The sequence below is a fragment of the Amblyomma americanum genome, chromosome 3, assembly GCF_052857255.1.
Source record: "Amblyomma americanum isolate KBUSLIRL-KWMA chromosome 3, ASM5285725v1, whole genome shotgun sequence".
Lineage (NCBI taxonomy): Eukaryota > Metazoa > Arthropoda > Arachnida > Ixodida > Ixodidae > Amblyomma > Amblyomma americanum.
The window spans coordinates 52,863,405-52,879,895 of NC_135499.1; positions in this window are offsets into that span (position 1 = coordinate 52,863,405).

Below are 16,491 nucleotides of genomic sequence, written 5' to 3' on the forward strand. Positions count from 1 at the left end.
GCTATTCAAGAGAGAACTATTGAATAACTATTGAAGGTATTCACCAGTGTCGTGAGGAAAGAAAGAACCGAACGACTCCTGGAGTCCAGAATCCAGCTTCCGAATGAGCGCGTCCGCGGTTACGCCGATGAGATGAAGCGCGTATTTCGCCGCGCCGATCACGATATGACTGAGGAAAAGAATGTTCAGTTTTTAATGCGCGGCGTAAAAGAACAACTCTTTGGCAGCCTCGTCCTCCAGCCGCCAAAAATAGTCGAGGAATTCATGCAAGAAGCCTGAATGATTGAGAAGACCCTCGACGCCCGACCTCGGCAGTACAATCGCCCTTCCTCTGCCTGTGCAATACGTTCGGACACGACGGCCACAACCAGCGACAGCTTGCGGGAAGTTATCCGCGAAATCGTCCGAGGGAGCTACGCCGATTACTGCCATCCTCCCCACAGCCACAAGCAGCAACTCTGATGGATGTGGTACGGGCAGTACAATCGCCCTTCCTCTGCCTGTGCAATACGTTCGGACACGACGGCCACAACCAGCGACAGCTTGCGGGAAGTTATCCGCGAAATCGTCCGAGGGAGCTACGCCGATTACTGCCATCCTCCCCACAGCCACAAGCAGCAACTCTGATGGATGTGGTACGGGAAGAAGTGCAACAGGCACTTGGCTCCCCGACGGTCACAGAACCCCAGGCCATGACCTACGCCGCTGCAGTAGGGACTGCTCAGCCCCAACGACAACACCTACGTCCTCCCCGAGATGAGCCACTTGTTCCACAACGCCGCCTCCCAGCCCCCGCCCGCCCACCCTACGATCCACGCTCGAACCCAAGGAAATTCATGTATGAAGAAAAAGGAACGCCGACCAAAAGGTTGTTGTTTAAAACGAAGACGTTTCGGCTTCCATACGGAAGCCTTGATCACTGGGCGGAAAGCCCAAAGCACTATGCTTAAGTGCGTCGCAGTAATCGCCCCAAGCATCTTGCGTACGTAGGCGGGAGATTGCCTGCGTTGTGGTTAAGGGTTTTGTCTGTTGTTTGGATTATCAGGGATTCCAGATATCGACGTGACAGCCAATTCTTTTCTCTTGCGATGACCGATGCTTCTTCCCAAGCTATATTGTGCGTCGCGGCTTCCACGTGTTCCGCAAGTGCATTAGATGCAATCTTTTTGTTCCTGACGTCGTTCTTGTGGTCCCTCAATCGCCTTTCGAAATTCCCGCTCTCGCCGATATAGCAGTAGTCGTAGTCTGCGCAGGGAATCTTATAGATGACGCCAGGAAACTTCTCTTTCTTTATCTTGTCTTTGGCGGCCACCAGCTCATGCCTCAGCTTGCACGCAGGAACGTGAGCGACATGCACCCCGTACGTGCGCAGAACGCGAGCCAAAGACTCGCTCACGCCCGGCACATATGGGATAGCGGCTCGGGCTCGGCAAGGAGGACCAACTGGTTCTGATGGGCGTGAAGACCGTTGAGGAACAGAATTCACGAAGTGCTTGGGGGTAGCCGCTTTCACTCAATTCTCGGCGCACTTGGCGTAGGTCAGCAGCCCGATCTTCTGGCCTTGGGCAGCAGGATTTCTGAACCCTATTGAACCTCCCTCAAGGCCCTTTCAGCAGACCGGCATGGACTTGCTTGGCCCTTTCCAATGTCAACGTCTGGAAATAAGTGGATCATCATAGCGGCCGACTACCTGACCCTCTACGCCGAGGCGAAAGCCCTACCGAACGGAACAGCAGCAGAAGTCGCCAAATTTTTCGTGGAGTGCATTCTTCGGCACGGCGCCCCCGATGTGCTCATCACGGACAGAGGAACAGCATTCACGGCGGAACTAACGCAAGCCATCCTGCAATACAGCCAAACCAGCCACCGGAGGACAACTGCATACCATCCGCAGACCAACGGACTGACCGAGCGCCTGAACAAAACCATCGCCGATATGCTCGCCATGTATGTCGATGCCGAAAACAAAACCTGGGATGTTATCCTGCCTTACGTCGTCTTCGCCAACAGCATCGCAGTGCAGGAGACCACTCAGATGACGCCTTTTAGTCTCGTCCATGGCAGGGGGGCCACTACCACGCTAGACGCCATGCTGCCCAATGTTACGGAAGAAGAGAACGTCGATGCTGCCGCCTACCTTCAACGCGAAGAAGCAGCTCGAAGGCTTGCCCGATTACGGATCAAAGATCAGCAGCGGTCCGACGCCAGACGATACAACCTACGAAGACGCAACGCGGAATACAAGCCAGGAGACCAAGTCTGGGTTTGGACGCCCATTCGCCGCCGTGGATTGAGTGAAAAGCTTTTGCGCCGCTATTTCGGCCCGTACAGGGTTCTTCGTCGGCTAGGAGAACTGGATTATGAAGTCATCCCTGACGCAATGACTGCATCCCAGCGACGCCACGTACGACCAGAATTTGTCCATGTAGTCCGTCTGAAGCCGTATTATGCGCGCCAAAGGACGCTGCATTTCTATACTCTATTTTCGCACGACCCGTTTATCCCTTACTAGTCGCATTATTTTTAATGCATCGGGTCGATGCTTCTTTGAGAGGGGAGTAATGCGTCGAACATTTACACTGCTTGTTCATTCTTCAAATCTGCTGCCACACAACTTTATCGCTTTGTCTGAGATGCAAGACGCGACTACATTTATCTCGATTGATCGCAGCCTGGCAGCGCTGATTCTACGTTGTTCCGGAATGTTCTAGTAACTTTCCACGCTTTATCTCGAAAGTTCGCTATCAGCTTTAAATTGAGCACGGCTGACAGCGGCCGGCATTCTGTTCGACGACCGCCGAGCGCGCTTGCCGCTTCGCCGCCGCTGAGTGATTCAGTCCATTTTGGGTGGTCTTTTAGAAGACCTTTTGTCCGCCTTCATCGCTGCTTCGATTGCGTCACCACTACGTGACAGTATCGTGCAAAGGTGCATCGAAAACAGGCATCACGAAGGGAGAGGAGGAAAAGAAGTCGGAGGAAGAAGGGTGTGAGCATCGCTTTCCTTAACCTGCAGGGAGGCAGGGCCCAGCGCAAGTGGGAAGAGCTGTTCCAGAAAATACAAGCAGAACGGTTAGAGTTGTGCGGCGTGATGGAGACCCATCTGCGTGACAAGGAGGAGCCGCCAGGGCATCCCAAACTGCTGGGAGAGCTGCAACAGGAAGGCAGGAGAGAGGAAAGGAGGTGGGCTCGGTGTTTTCCTGCGCCCAGACCGAGGGTGGACGAGGGCAAACCCTGAGTGCCAGGAACACCTGTGGATCACTGGGATACTGTCTGGAAAGAGGACAGCAGTGGGCATTGTGTATATGTGGACTGGAAATTTGAGCAAGGAGAAGAATGAAGACCTATGGTAATGTCTGAGACACGACATTAGGAGTTTTCAACAGGACCACCAGGTGCCGATAATGGAAGACTTTAATGGCCACCTGGAGGAGCTGGGCGGTACCACGGATGCGAACGGTCGAGAGCTGCTCAGTGCCGCCGAAGAATTTGACCTGATTACAGGCAACCTGCAGTCAAAATATGAGGGCCAGACCACCTGGGCGTCAAGGGACCGGAGGTCTTCGATAGACTTCACTCTGATGTCACCTGGACTATACGGGTGCCTTACGAGAATGACTATCGGCGAGGATGGGACATTTAGCTGTGGAAGCGACCACAAAATAATCCAGCTGGAATTTAGTGGAAACACCCGGACACTAAGGCCCGTTGAGGATAGACGGCTTTTCCTGTCAGACCGAGACATCGCACAGGTAGCAGAGGACTTGGAAGCTGCACCAGCGGAAGACTCCGAAGGTTTGGTGGAACGGGTGCAGACGATGCTTCACAGCAAGCGGCGTAGGAATAACAAACGTGGCAGGCACACTCCCAAGTGTTGGTGGTACGGTGAAGTTCAGAGGGCAATCAGAGAAAGGAAGGAGGCGTGCCGGAGACATCGACTGGCACTGAGAACAAACCAGCCCGAGCAAGCAATCCTACCCCTATGGTAGGATTATAAAGAAAAGAAGGGGAAAGCGGCTAGTCTAATGCAGCAGAAGATCCGCGCATCGGACAGGAGATTTTTGGAGGAACTAAGGAAAAGCGGGCGGAACGCACCTCGTACGTTCTGGCGACATGTGAGAAAGTTTACAGCCGCACAACACCAAAACAGCAGTTGCGTGACCCCCAATCACTTCAACTGCTCTCACCCGAGGGCAGAATGGCGCTGGTGGCAGCGCAGGTCAGAGCGATGATCAGCAGCAACAGTGGAATACCGGAGGAGGGGCCCGATCCGGAAATAGGACCGAAGCCAGACGTACGGGATTGGTTGGGACAAGTTGGGGATCAGGAGCTGAAGAAGGTTATCGGGCGACTTTGGACTGATTCCGCACCCGGCACAGATGATGTCCCAGCGTCATTCCTCAAGAAGTTAGGCCCAGTTCAACGACAGGCATTGAAAGAGACCCTCAGTACCATTCTGGAGTCGGGAAATTCCTGCTGGCTGGAAGCTTGGAAGAATGCTGTTCCGGCGACCGCAGCAGCTATGCGGCCTATAAACATATCACTGATTCCGGTTCCGTACAGGCTGTTCGCTCAAGTCCTGCGCAGACGGATAGAAGCTTGGGCGTAGCGGGAAAAGGTGCTGGGCGAGTTGCAGCAGGGTTTTCGCCAGGGACGGCGGTTGGAGGACAACCTGTTCATCCTGACCCAGTGCATAGAGCTCGTGACAGGTCAGGGAAGAGAGTTGTGGGCGGTCTTCCTGGATGTGGAGAAGGCCTATGACTGCGTAGACCATGAAGTCCTGTGGAATCGGCTACGCCTCAAGGGACTGCCTGAAGAGGTAGTCGTCCGGCTTCGCGCGCTCTACACGGACACGAAAGTAGTTGTCGAGTGGCAGGGCCTCCGGTCTCGTCCGATCGAGGTGCAGCGGGGTCTCCGTCAAGGATGCCCATTCTCCCCACTGTTGTTCATGCTGCTGCTCAGCGACCTGAAAGGCGAACTGGAGCGGTGCGGCGCAGGGTTCGACCTAACATACATGGATGATGGGCGGGTGGTGCGACAGGTCCTCCCAGGCCTGTTGTACGCTGACGACATTGTGCTTGTGGCGGGCTCGGAGCCAGACCTCCAGAAGCTGCTGGATGCTTGCACCGCACATGCAGAGCAGTTGGGTCTGCAATTCAGCGCACAGAAGAGCGCAGGGTTGTGCTGGTCCCGTGCCCCGACGGGCGTGGAGCCGAAACTGCTGCTACAGGGACGTGAACTACCGTGGGCGCATACCTACAGGTACCTCGGAATAGAGTTCACGATGCAGCGGGCATACTTGGAAGTCTATGAAAGTGGCCTCCGTGCGAAGGCGCTACGAAACCAGTGTGTCCTGAGAGCCAAGGTGCTATGGGGGTTCAACAGGTTTTAAGTACTGCGCGCCATTTGGAAGGCGGTGATGGTGCCGGGACTGACCTATGCGAACGCTGTGCTGTGTGTATCGTCGGGGACCCGAGAATTTCTGGATCGGCGACAAAGAGAGGTGGTACGGTGGGCCCTGTGTGCCCACCGTACGTCCCCGATCGAGGCTGCGCAGGGAGACGTGGGCTGGTCCTGCTTCGAGGCACGGGAGGCAACGGCGAAGCTGACTTTTGAGATGCGCTCATGGTCTCTTGGGGAGGAACGCTGGGCCCATAAAGGACAGCGTTGTCTACTATACTCTGGTATATGTACGCGCTGGAAGAAGATTGCGAGTGTTGGGGAACGAATATGGTGTGCCACTGCCTACGATCACGGACACCGAAGGCACCTGCTGGACGAAAGGGAAGGTGCGGAAGGAAGCGTGTGGTGGAGACGGAGACAGAGCTTTGGAGGACCAGCGCGAAGGCCAAGTCAACTCTCGGTTTGTACACCGCGCTGAAGCGAGAGATTGTGCAGGAGCGCTTCTACGACAACTCCCTTGGCAGTGCACTACTCTTCGAGGCTCGAGCGGGGGTGCTGCTCACGAAGGAGTGGCAAGCCCGGATTGCCGGCCAGGTCAATGCGGACATCATGTGCACAATGTGTGGGCAGGATGAGGATTCGATCGAGCATGTTGTTCTGTTGTGTAGATCACTCCACCTCTGTCAACTGAATGGATGTACCCTTCTGCAAGCGCTATGTTTCGACTCAGGCCAGCCGACAAGAGGGCAGAGCGACCGAAAGCGAGGTGAATGAGCAAGAACCCTTTTCCAAGGCCAGGGCGGTCGAAACAACTAAACGCCGCCTTGAAAATTGGAATAGTCTCAAGTGATGGGTGGTGGTGACGACACGGCTGGACAGACTCCGTCGTAGCGTCTCAAAAAAAGTTGCCTAGGACTTTAGTGAAAGGTCCGCCCGTTATAAAGGGATAAGCCCCAAGATCCAATCCAATCCAAGGCAGCCAGATCCATGCTGATGCAGCAATGATCGCGAGCAATCAACAGCATGAACAGGTTAAACAAATACATACCAGCATTTGACAACTCGGGCGCCATGTAGCAGTGGTCGATTTGCCAACTGGGAATCGTGTAGTCAGAGTCGGCGTTCACCTGCGTCTTTTGGTCCAAATACAGATCAAACGTAGAACGTGTACACAAGAACCGAATGCAAACTGCATGCAGATTGATATACAAACCTGACGTTTCACACGATTCAGTGCTCTTGTACCGTTTTCAACAGTACTGGTGGTGTATATAGTCGGCACGGCCGAACTGCACCATGTAAGTCGGGTTCACGTTGTACGCGCCCGACGTAAAATGCAGGGGGCACATTTTGCTTGTTTTTTTCGGAGTCCAATCTGTGCGTCCGCGGGCGCGCACAAAGTTAATCCAAGCACTACGTTGCGATTAATCGCGTTGAAACGCTTGAAACACGACCTCGTCGCCCGTCTTGCTGAGACAGAAGTCTACAACGCAGTACGTCATGTCGAGGTTCTTCAAAACACGACCGCAGAATCAGTGGCAAACACACCACCACACACAACCGAGAGAAGCGAGCGAGTATGAGTTTCAATCATGCAGATCGTAGGAGATGCCTGAAGCGCTGAAACAAGTCCAGGGTGAACAAATTGAAACGTGCTCAGTCAGCAGTCACCGAAATGAAGGTGCATATATAAGGGAATGTTTTCTGTTTGTTAATTTGTAGGGCTGATCCAAGAGAGAATACTACTTCGATTAATCTGTCCTTTAAAGAGAATTTCTTATAAAGTAGCAGAAAAAACAACCATGCCTCCGGTGGGATCCGAAACCACGACCTCGAATGTCGGGTTCAGTGCTCTACCAACTGAGCTACGGCGACGGATGTCTAATCTGCTGATCTCGTGGGTATTTATGTTTTGAGTGTAAACGAACCTTGAGAGTGGTCACCAGCGCCATCCTCGTGCTACGTCCGCCTCTATGAACGAGGGTGGCTGCTGCTTTATAAGTAATTTTCTTTAAGGGACAGATTAATCAAAGTAGTAATCTCCCTTTGATCAGCTCTACAAATAAAAAAATAGAAAACATTCCCCTATGCAGCTTGGTTTCGGTGACTGTTCGCTTCCTTCATATGTTTGTCAAACGAGCCCCTCGTTTCATATGCCTTGTCTGCTATATATATTACGCCTTAATCCTCATCCATGCGTTCTAAACTGGATTCGAGGTTTTTTAACTAACCGCCAGCAATTATTATATGGCAACTCACACCCTTCGTCCTTAACACCGGTGTTTTCAGGCGTACCGCAAGGTACCGTACTTGGGCCGCTCCTAATACTGATATATATTAATGACGTACCTTGTAATATTTGTTCTAATACCCGACTCTTCGCCAATGATTGTGTCATTTACCGAGCAATTACTAACTCTGCCGACCATCTGGCATTACAAACTGACCTTACTCACATACAGGATCGATCGACTGTTGTAAATCTTGGCTGATGTCGTTAAATGTTTCTAAAACCGTGTTAATGTCTATTCACTGTTGTCGTATTTATGTTGAGCCCAATGATACTATCAATAACATGCAGATTGCAGCATCTGAAACATTCAAATATTCCGGTGTGCATATCTTCCGGACGCGACCTAACTTGGACTTCCCATGTTAACCGCATAATAAACTCTGCTAATCGTGCGTTAGGCTATTTATGTCATAACCTTTCGCTCGCTCCACCTTCTATTAAACAGCTTGCTTTTCAAACTTTTGTGCGACCCAAGCTGGAGTATGGTAATGCAATTTTTGACCTGCACTACAATAATCTTACTAACGCCCTCGAATCGGTGCAGAATCGCGCGACACGCTTCATTCTGTCTAATTATTCCTACAATGTCAGCATCTCCGCACTAAAAGCACAAATAAACCTATCCCCCCTAGCTGTGCGCCGTAGAATAGCACGTCTTAAGCTTTTCCATAAATTTTTCCATTCCTTGCCCTTCAATAATCACTACATTCGATAATCCCTACAAAAGCCCATCGCATCGCCCGTTTTCGCCATCAAAATAAAATGTATCCCACGAAAGCCCATACTGTGACCTTTCAGCAATCATTTTTCCTACGTACAGCACGAGACTGGAATGACCTGCCCACCGATCGAAGTTCCCACTATCATCAACCCACAAGCATTCAAGTAGCTCATCGAAAACCTTTCATCATACCTTTGTTTGCCATATATAACCACCCACTTCCTCATGTAATGTCTCGATTGAGACCTTTGAGGAAATAAATAAATGGAATGAATATGGAATGGAATGAATGGAATGCCTAGCAACCTGTTTACTATGTCAGGCAGCAACGAGCCCCTCATTTCATTTGCCTTGTCCCCTGTCCACCATGTCAGGCAGCAGCTCATTTAATTGTAAGAGGCATGGTCAGTAACCTGGGTTGCACCCTTACCGAAGCACCAAGCAGCCCAAGTCCCACCGATGGCAGCACCTGCCATAGAAGATGAGCAGTGGTGCATCTTAACTTCTAAGAGGATTCTGGTGTGGGCTAGTTGGTTCATATTTTCTACGACACAGATTGACACAGCGCAACGCAACGAGGTCGAGAAGAAGACACACGAAACACAGGACGGGCGCTGACTACCAACTGTTTATTGCGTCATAAAGGACCAGCACAATTTATACTATTCACTTGGACCACGTGATACACTGTCAGCCAGTGGGCAGTGCGAAGAAACGCCTCACACGCTGGCGATCATTACACAGTGAAAATGTTATGTAGACGTTACGTGGAAAGTGAATGTTATGTTACTGGAGAAAGAAAGGTCCTTCTTAGAACGGGCGCGATTCTTGCGTATTAACCACATCTAGGCACCCTGGCAAACGGTTCTCCTCGCACCTCACCTCATTGTTTTTATTTGCTCTTATAGTTATTTTGCCGTGTTGTTTGTTGGCCTTAAGCGGATCGTTCCTCCTTTGTCTTTTAAATGCTTTTAATAGTGTTTTTAACGTCTTAAATGTTTGGCCGGTGGTGGTTCGTTTTATGTTCTTTTTCTTTATTCTTTTTTTACGATTTTAACTTTTTGCCGTGTTATTTGTTGGCGTCAGTTCCTTCTTTTTTTGTTTTCGCTTTTAGCCTACTGACTGTGCCTATTGCCTAGCAAGTTTTGATTCTTTTTTATTCATATTCTCATTGTACACCCCTTTTCATCGCTATTTCACCTGTCATCGTCGCGTTTCTTTCACTCGTTACTGCCCCTGGCACCGTCGATGTTAATGACAGAGGCACAAGCGCGGTTATCATTTATCTGTGGTCCGTCATTAGTTTAGTCATGCTTTTGCATGTTAGTGCTTGCACGTGTCATGAGTGCTTTTTCACTATGTAATGATTGCCAGCGTGTGAGGCGTTTCTTCGCACTGCCCACTGGCTGACAGTGTATCATGTGGTCCAAGTGAACGGTATAAATTTTGCTGGTTTTTTATGACGCAATAAACAGTTGGTAGTCAGCGCCCATCCTTTGTTTCGTGTGTCTTCTTCTCGTTCCGTTGCGCTGTATCAATCTGTGTCATAGAAAAGCGTCTTGACTGCTGCAGCATTGTGCCAGGAACGGTAGGAAGACTCCCAGGGATCTATGAATGGAGAGATATGACCAATTCCGCATATATAAACATTAAACCAATTATCGCTATTCGAACAACTGCAGTCCGGGAACACTGGATCTGAACACCAGAACCGAAGGAAAAACCGAACTGCTAGAGCACCTCATTTTCCTTTGGCCTAACTACTCCAAATCAACCTCCAAATCAACTATCACTTGATGCATGGAAAAGGGGCGCTCTTGCATAGTCACCTTGCAAGGCCCTCTGACACTACCAGCCCGTCTGTACCATTATGGCTTTATTTTACGGCCTCGGCCATATAAACCGAGTGCGGTATATTAATTGTTATAACTGTTTCCGTACTGGGCATATGCGCAAATCCTGCCCCTTCACTACTGCCGGTGAATGTACATCGGAAGGGAAAGTGGCTTATCGATGCGGCCTTTGTAAATCCGACGACCACGAGATAACATCTCCAAGCTGTCCGACAAAACAAAAGGCAACACAAAAGGCTCGTCGTCGAATGACTAAGCATTGGCCAATACATGACAGTATAACTTCATTGCAGACATCCAATCGGTTCGCAGCTCTCCAGTGGGATGACGACGAGTGGCCGGAGCTTCCTGTGCACACCTCGCATGATCCTTCAGATCAGCAGCCTTCTAACGATACTGTGCGAAAAGAACGCCTCTGAAAACAGCCAACAAAACAGCGCAGTATGCCAGAACTACCGCAGGACGATATGGCCGCAGTCGACGGACAAATCGCACGTCTTTTAGCGGAGGTCACTAAGCTCCGGCAACACTGTGAACTGCTCGCTCGACGTAGACGGGCAGCGGAATCACCCGCCACGTCTATCAATGGCGCAGAGACATCTCCTTCCTGCCGCCCACCAGTGTCATTTCCTGCTGCCTCTTCCCAGATTACCGCAATGCCACTGGACAACTCTGCGACTTCTTTGCTCCGGTTTGTGGTCAACCAGTTGTCCAACCTGACGTCCGGGATACTACAGCGCTTGGGCTAGTGACTGGAAATGGCAAGTTCCAGTCGTGCTGGTGTGCGTGTGCTGCAGTGGAACTGCAGAGGCATTTCCACGAAGATGGGAGAGCTCAAGACCCGACTACGAATTCACAAGCTCCAGGTATGGGCCATGTTGCTACAGGAAACAAACGCCTTTGCGTCGATCCCAGGCTTCAGTGCCTACATGTCTCCTTCAATGACAGACCGTCGTGGACAAACTGCTGCTCCCCCGGAAAAGGCAGCGGTGAATGTGGACTCACGTTTTCCGCATGTACGCCTTGCTCTCGAAAACTGGTGCACGTCGTATCAAGAAGTAGTGGCAGTGGCTGCGAAATTTAAGAAGGGAACCGTTGTGGTTGTTTCATTTTACGTTCGACCAGCCGGTGGCGCTTCCTCCCGTATTAATGTTGGCTGGTTAATAAGTGTCCGTCGGCAGTATCCCGGGTGTCCGATTGTAGTCGGAGGTGACTTTAACGCCCCTCACCAGGATCGCAGGTGCCCCACTTCGAGCCCTCGTGGCAGGCGTGTGCGGGACGCCTTCACGGATGCCCAATTTGTGCTGCTCAACCACCCTGCGACCGCAACACGGCCAGTGCGTCAAGCTCGCAGTGCTTCCTATGCTCCATACTTGACGTGGTGGTCGGGTCCGGGTACTCCCTCCTGGAACATGGAGCCAGATTGCTGGGGAAGTGATCATCACCCTATCATCATCGGTGTTCACACCTCACATTTACGACCTTTACGCTACAAATGTTCTGTGATCAACTGGGACAGTTTTCGCCCCTGTCTGGACAATCTCTCTTCAGATCCTTCGCCAATCCTTGTTGAGCGCATACAAGCAGCGCTAAACAGTGCTACAACTACCACCTGGACTGATGTTGGTCGACCGGCACCAGACCTCAGCTTTCTTAACTTGTTGGCGGCACACCGTCAAGCTGAGCTGGATGCTACGCGAGACCCCACTTCGTCGCAGGCACGTACGCGATTGCACTATCTTACAGCTAAGGCACGCAAATATGAACGCGACCTTTCTCGACGGCAGTGGCATGAGTGGTGCGAACAACTTTCTGCGAAATCCTTGAATGCCTCTCTCTGGCGAATATTCCGTACAGTGGAACACGGTCGCCGTTGGACTGACGCAGCAGCAACCGCATGCTTCGCGGCTAACTTGTCGCCAGATGATTTCGCCAAAGAAGCAGCGCGAAAGTTTTTCCCAAAATACGATGCTGCGCCTTCTTCAGCCGCTAGTTTAAATATGGCAGGCATCCCAGCGCATGTATATCAAATGCCGTCTGATGTCAACGCAGATGGAATTGCGTGTCCGTACTCTAAGCCAGAGTGGCTGGCTGCAATAGATGATGCAGACATCATTACATTCATTTCAAGAGCATTTGCATTGATTGTTGTTAATTGACCTTGTCGCTGTATTTTCTTGTTGAATTTCTATGTGCAATTCTGTTTTGTTTGTAATTCTGTATATTAACACAATGTTCCCACCTGCTTGATCTTGTGTACAAGATCGCAGTGTTCATAAATAAATAAAATGCGAAACGGAAAACAGCGCCCGGCCCGGACAATATTCAGTACGAAGTGTACAAGAACCTGATTAGCGCTGCACTCCCTCAACTACTAGACACCATAAACAAAGTATGACTGGATGGCGTTGTGCCCGAGAGCTGGAAATCCGCTGTCGTGATTCCTATCCCGAAACCAGGAAAGCCTCCGACGGACCTTGCAAACTTATACGACCTATCTCCTTGACTCCTACGGTGTGCAAGCTGGCGGAGAAAATGCTAACAACACGATTGTCGTGGTGGCTAGAACAGCACGGTTTTTGATCACCCCGCACAAATTGGCTTTCGTCCATATATTGCTACAGAGGACGGGTTGGCTGTCTTGGCATCTGCAGTTTTATCATCTACCCGCAGCCGCGATGTGCGTACCGTTTTAGCAATGAACGTTGAAAAGGTATATGACAACATCAGTCATGCAGCCATTCTGAACTCCATTGATATGCATGCTTCATCTTCCTCTGAGAGTGCGTAGTTTTGTCGAATAATTTTTGGAAGGCAGAAAATTTGCAGTACGCCTCAGCGACGAAGCGGTCGGATCATTTTTTCCTCTCTGCGGCGCGCCCCAGACATCAGTACTGTCGCCGCCGTTATTTAATATTGCTTTCCTCCCGCTGGCTTGGCGCTTACATGACATCCGTGACAAAAAAATTTCTTCAGTAAGCTGATGACATCACGGTGTGGAGTACTCACCAAGATCTCCGTACTCAGGAGGCTGCCCTTCAATCTGCCTTGGATGCTACCTTTAATTACGCATCATCCATCGGACTTCAGCTATCCGTGCATAAGACAACATACACGTCGGTCGCCAACTGCTGGGGACGCCGTAAGCTTGCTGCAAGTCTAAATCCGTCTTTGTCTATCAGGCACTCCACTACAGGAAAGTCCGAGTGTAAAAATCCTTGGCTTAATGATTCAGCAATCAGGATCAGCGACTGCATGGCTTTCTCAGGCAAAAAGGCTAGCAATTCAGACTTTGGGTTTGATTAGAATAATTGCTCCTAAAACGGGTGGCGCAGGCTCGTTTGTTGCACGGCAATTGGTGAGGGCAGTATCAAGCCCAGTTTCAGCATCTTACAAAAGCCCAATGGGATCGCCTTGAAGCCATGAACCGAGAGGCTATGAGGACCATTACGTGCCTTCCATGCATCACACCGGTCATATATCTTTACAAGAGAATGCGCAGCTCAATACCATTGATGCGCTGGTGCAGCAGCGCCGTGATGCGCGCAGCCTTAAGGCCAGTCTGTCGCACTCCACGCATGCATTGAGGACTTATGCAACGTCACACTCCATTCTTCAGCCGCCAGCTCAAGTTCTTCCTTCATGGAAGTTTGTACAGCTCAGCGACAAGCCAACAGATAATCGCCGACCAACATCTGCTAATTCGGCATCGTTGCTTCGCCAGAAACTTGAGGAACAAGATGCTTGCCTGCCTGAAGGATCCATTGTAGTCAACGTAGACGCAAGCATACAAGCCTGCGAAGCAACAACAGCAATCTACTGCCCGTGCAGACCTGCCCTGAATCAAGCCTCTAGGTTTCAGCTTACGGAACCCCCTTCGTCCTTTTGTGCTGAGCTCGTTGCAGTTCAAGAAGCACTCTGCTCCGTGGCCGCCATAACTATGCTCCCTGCGGCCCGCGTTGTCATCCGCACTGACGCCCTTCAAGCTGTCCGGTTGCTACGACGTGATAGCCGCTGTACAACGATATGTCAGGACATCCACCCGCTCGCGGCACGCATCCCGCAGCCAATACATATTGAGTGGGTCCCGCGGGATCTGCTGACCTCTCAAAGCCAGGCAGATTTAGCGACCCGCCTTGCGAATCCAGACTCATCATTGCCTCAACTCCTTAATTTGGACAACTTTACCCTCCTTTCATCAAGAAAGGAACTCCTCCGGCACCGCACACGTGCTCTTGATCATCTCTCCGTGTGCGGTAACCCTCCCCCGCGGTCTTACCCGTGCAGAGGAGGTTGCGCTTAGTAGGATCAGGGTCGGGGTTGCCCTCACACCTGCCGTCACTCGGAAGTGGCCTCAGTACCGAGATTTGTTTCCTCGGCCTGGGTGTCCGATATGTAAACACGAGGACATTGAAGCCGACATTCATCACTTACTGTGGAACTGCCCAGCTCTCAAGCCTACAAGGATCCGGCACCTGAAGGTAGCGGGTCTTTCACCAAGCAACCCTGTTTCATACATTGCCTGGACATAAGGACCGTACCATCGTTCTCTACTGGTCTTCAGCAAATCAGCTAGTTTTTTTCCATTCATTTAATCACTACTACATCTTTCATCATTGATGCCTTGGGGCAATAAATTTCGCTTTAAAAAAACTCACTTTTTTCTCTTCCACATCCCACCTGCCCAATCTTTCCCCAGGGCAGATGAGAACTGTCTGCTCGGGTCCGCCCCCAGCAGTGCGGTTTTGCTTCTACATATAGCATCTCTTCCCTTTTCATTTATATTTTCACGTACGGGTGTACCAAACTTATATTTTCCTCTTTTGGACATATTCATTTATATTCGTATTGGTTTAAGCCTGTTATGCTACTAGTGGCGCAGACTGGGGCTTGTTAATTTAAATTTTTTAGGGCAACCCCGAGCTACCAAACGCCTATCATGGTGTTTTATACTGCTCCATGTTTTCTTCCAAACCCTCACCGAGCCTACTGAACTAGGTTTCAAGAATTTTGAGTGATACGAAGTAGAGTGATATGCTTTTTTGGGCACACTACCTGTGCAGCTTCCACAGCATTGCAGGCAAATATAGGCAGCATATACTCCTTTAATAACAATTAGTAAGAGCATGGTATGTGCTCTGAAGGTTACATAGCAAAGCATGCAATGCTTGTAACCATGTACGACGGTTTCATTTGCATCTTGGCACGGTGAACCGCATTTTATATTTGGTTAGTCACACCAAGTGCACGGGAAGAGAAAAGGCCTCTCAACCCTTGCCTTATTCCTGAGCATGTCGAATGCATATTGCTGTGTTCTAACAGAAGCCAGTCTTTCTCAGCTACTGTGCATAAAAGTGACAGGGCACATCATTTGCCTAGTCCGAAGGTTTCTATGCGACCATAGGATGCAAGCCCCCATCGAAAACATTTCGCTGCACAATCGAACCATGTATCGAGGAGTGCCGCAAGGAAGTGCGTTACCGCCATTTTTGTTTTGTTGAATACCGCTATGACAGCTGTGCAGGATGCCCTACCATATGGCCATACACTGCTGCAAATGTCAACTTACGCTAATGACATCTTTGTGGGGGGTATCAGGCTACCAGTACAAGCACTCTAGCTGTGATTGTTCAGGGGGCTCTTTCTGCAATACACTGCAGAACCATCTGGCCATGTTAGGTCTCTCCCTGTCAGCAGAAGGGAGGAGGAGAAGGAGGAAATGCAGGGAGGAAAAGTCCTCTTGCATGCTGCTCCCTGGAGAAAGAAAGACATTGGTGCGCATGCTTAGACCTATGAATGCAAGGAACCCAGATTTGCCAGGCAAGCCGTGCAAGGGTTCTGGACATCATCCTTGACTCAAGTCTGACGTGGAAGAGAGTAGTGGACACCATCGTTCCCATCACTGTCAACACTAAACATGCTGAAATGTTGGTCACGTGCGACATGGGGCAGTGGTCCTTCAACAATACTAAAGCTGCACTCAGCTTTCGGAACCAGCAGAATTTTATACTTGCTGCCTTTTATGATGCCGTAAGACAGCCAGTAAAAATAGCTTGAGATCACCCACAGCAAAAGCCTGAAAACTATGATGGGAGTTCCACGCCAAGTTGTTTCAAGCAGTCTTAGAAGAAGCCTGTTTCCTTTCGTTGCAGCTGCAGGCCTCTTTAAGACTGCTTCTACAATTCATCCGTCTTGGAGTGGTCCGGACTGGTGAGGTCTTGCTT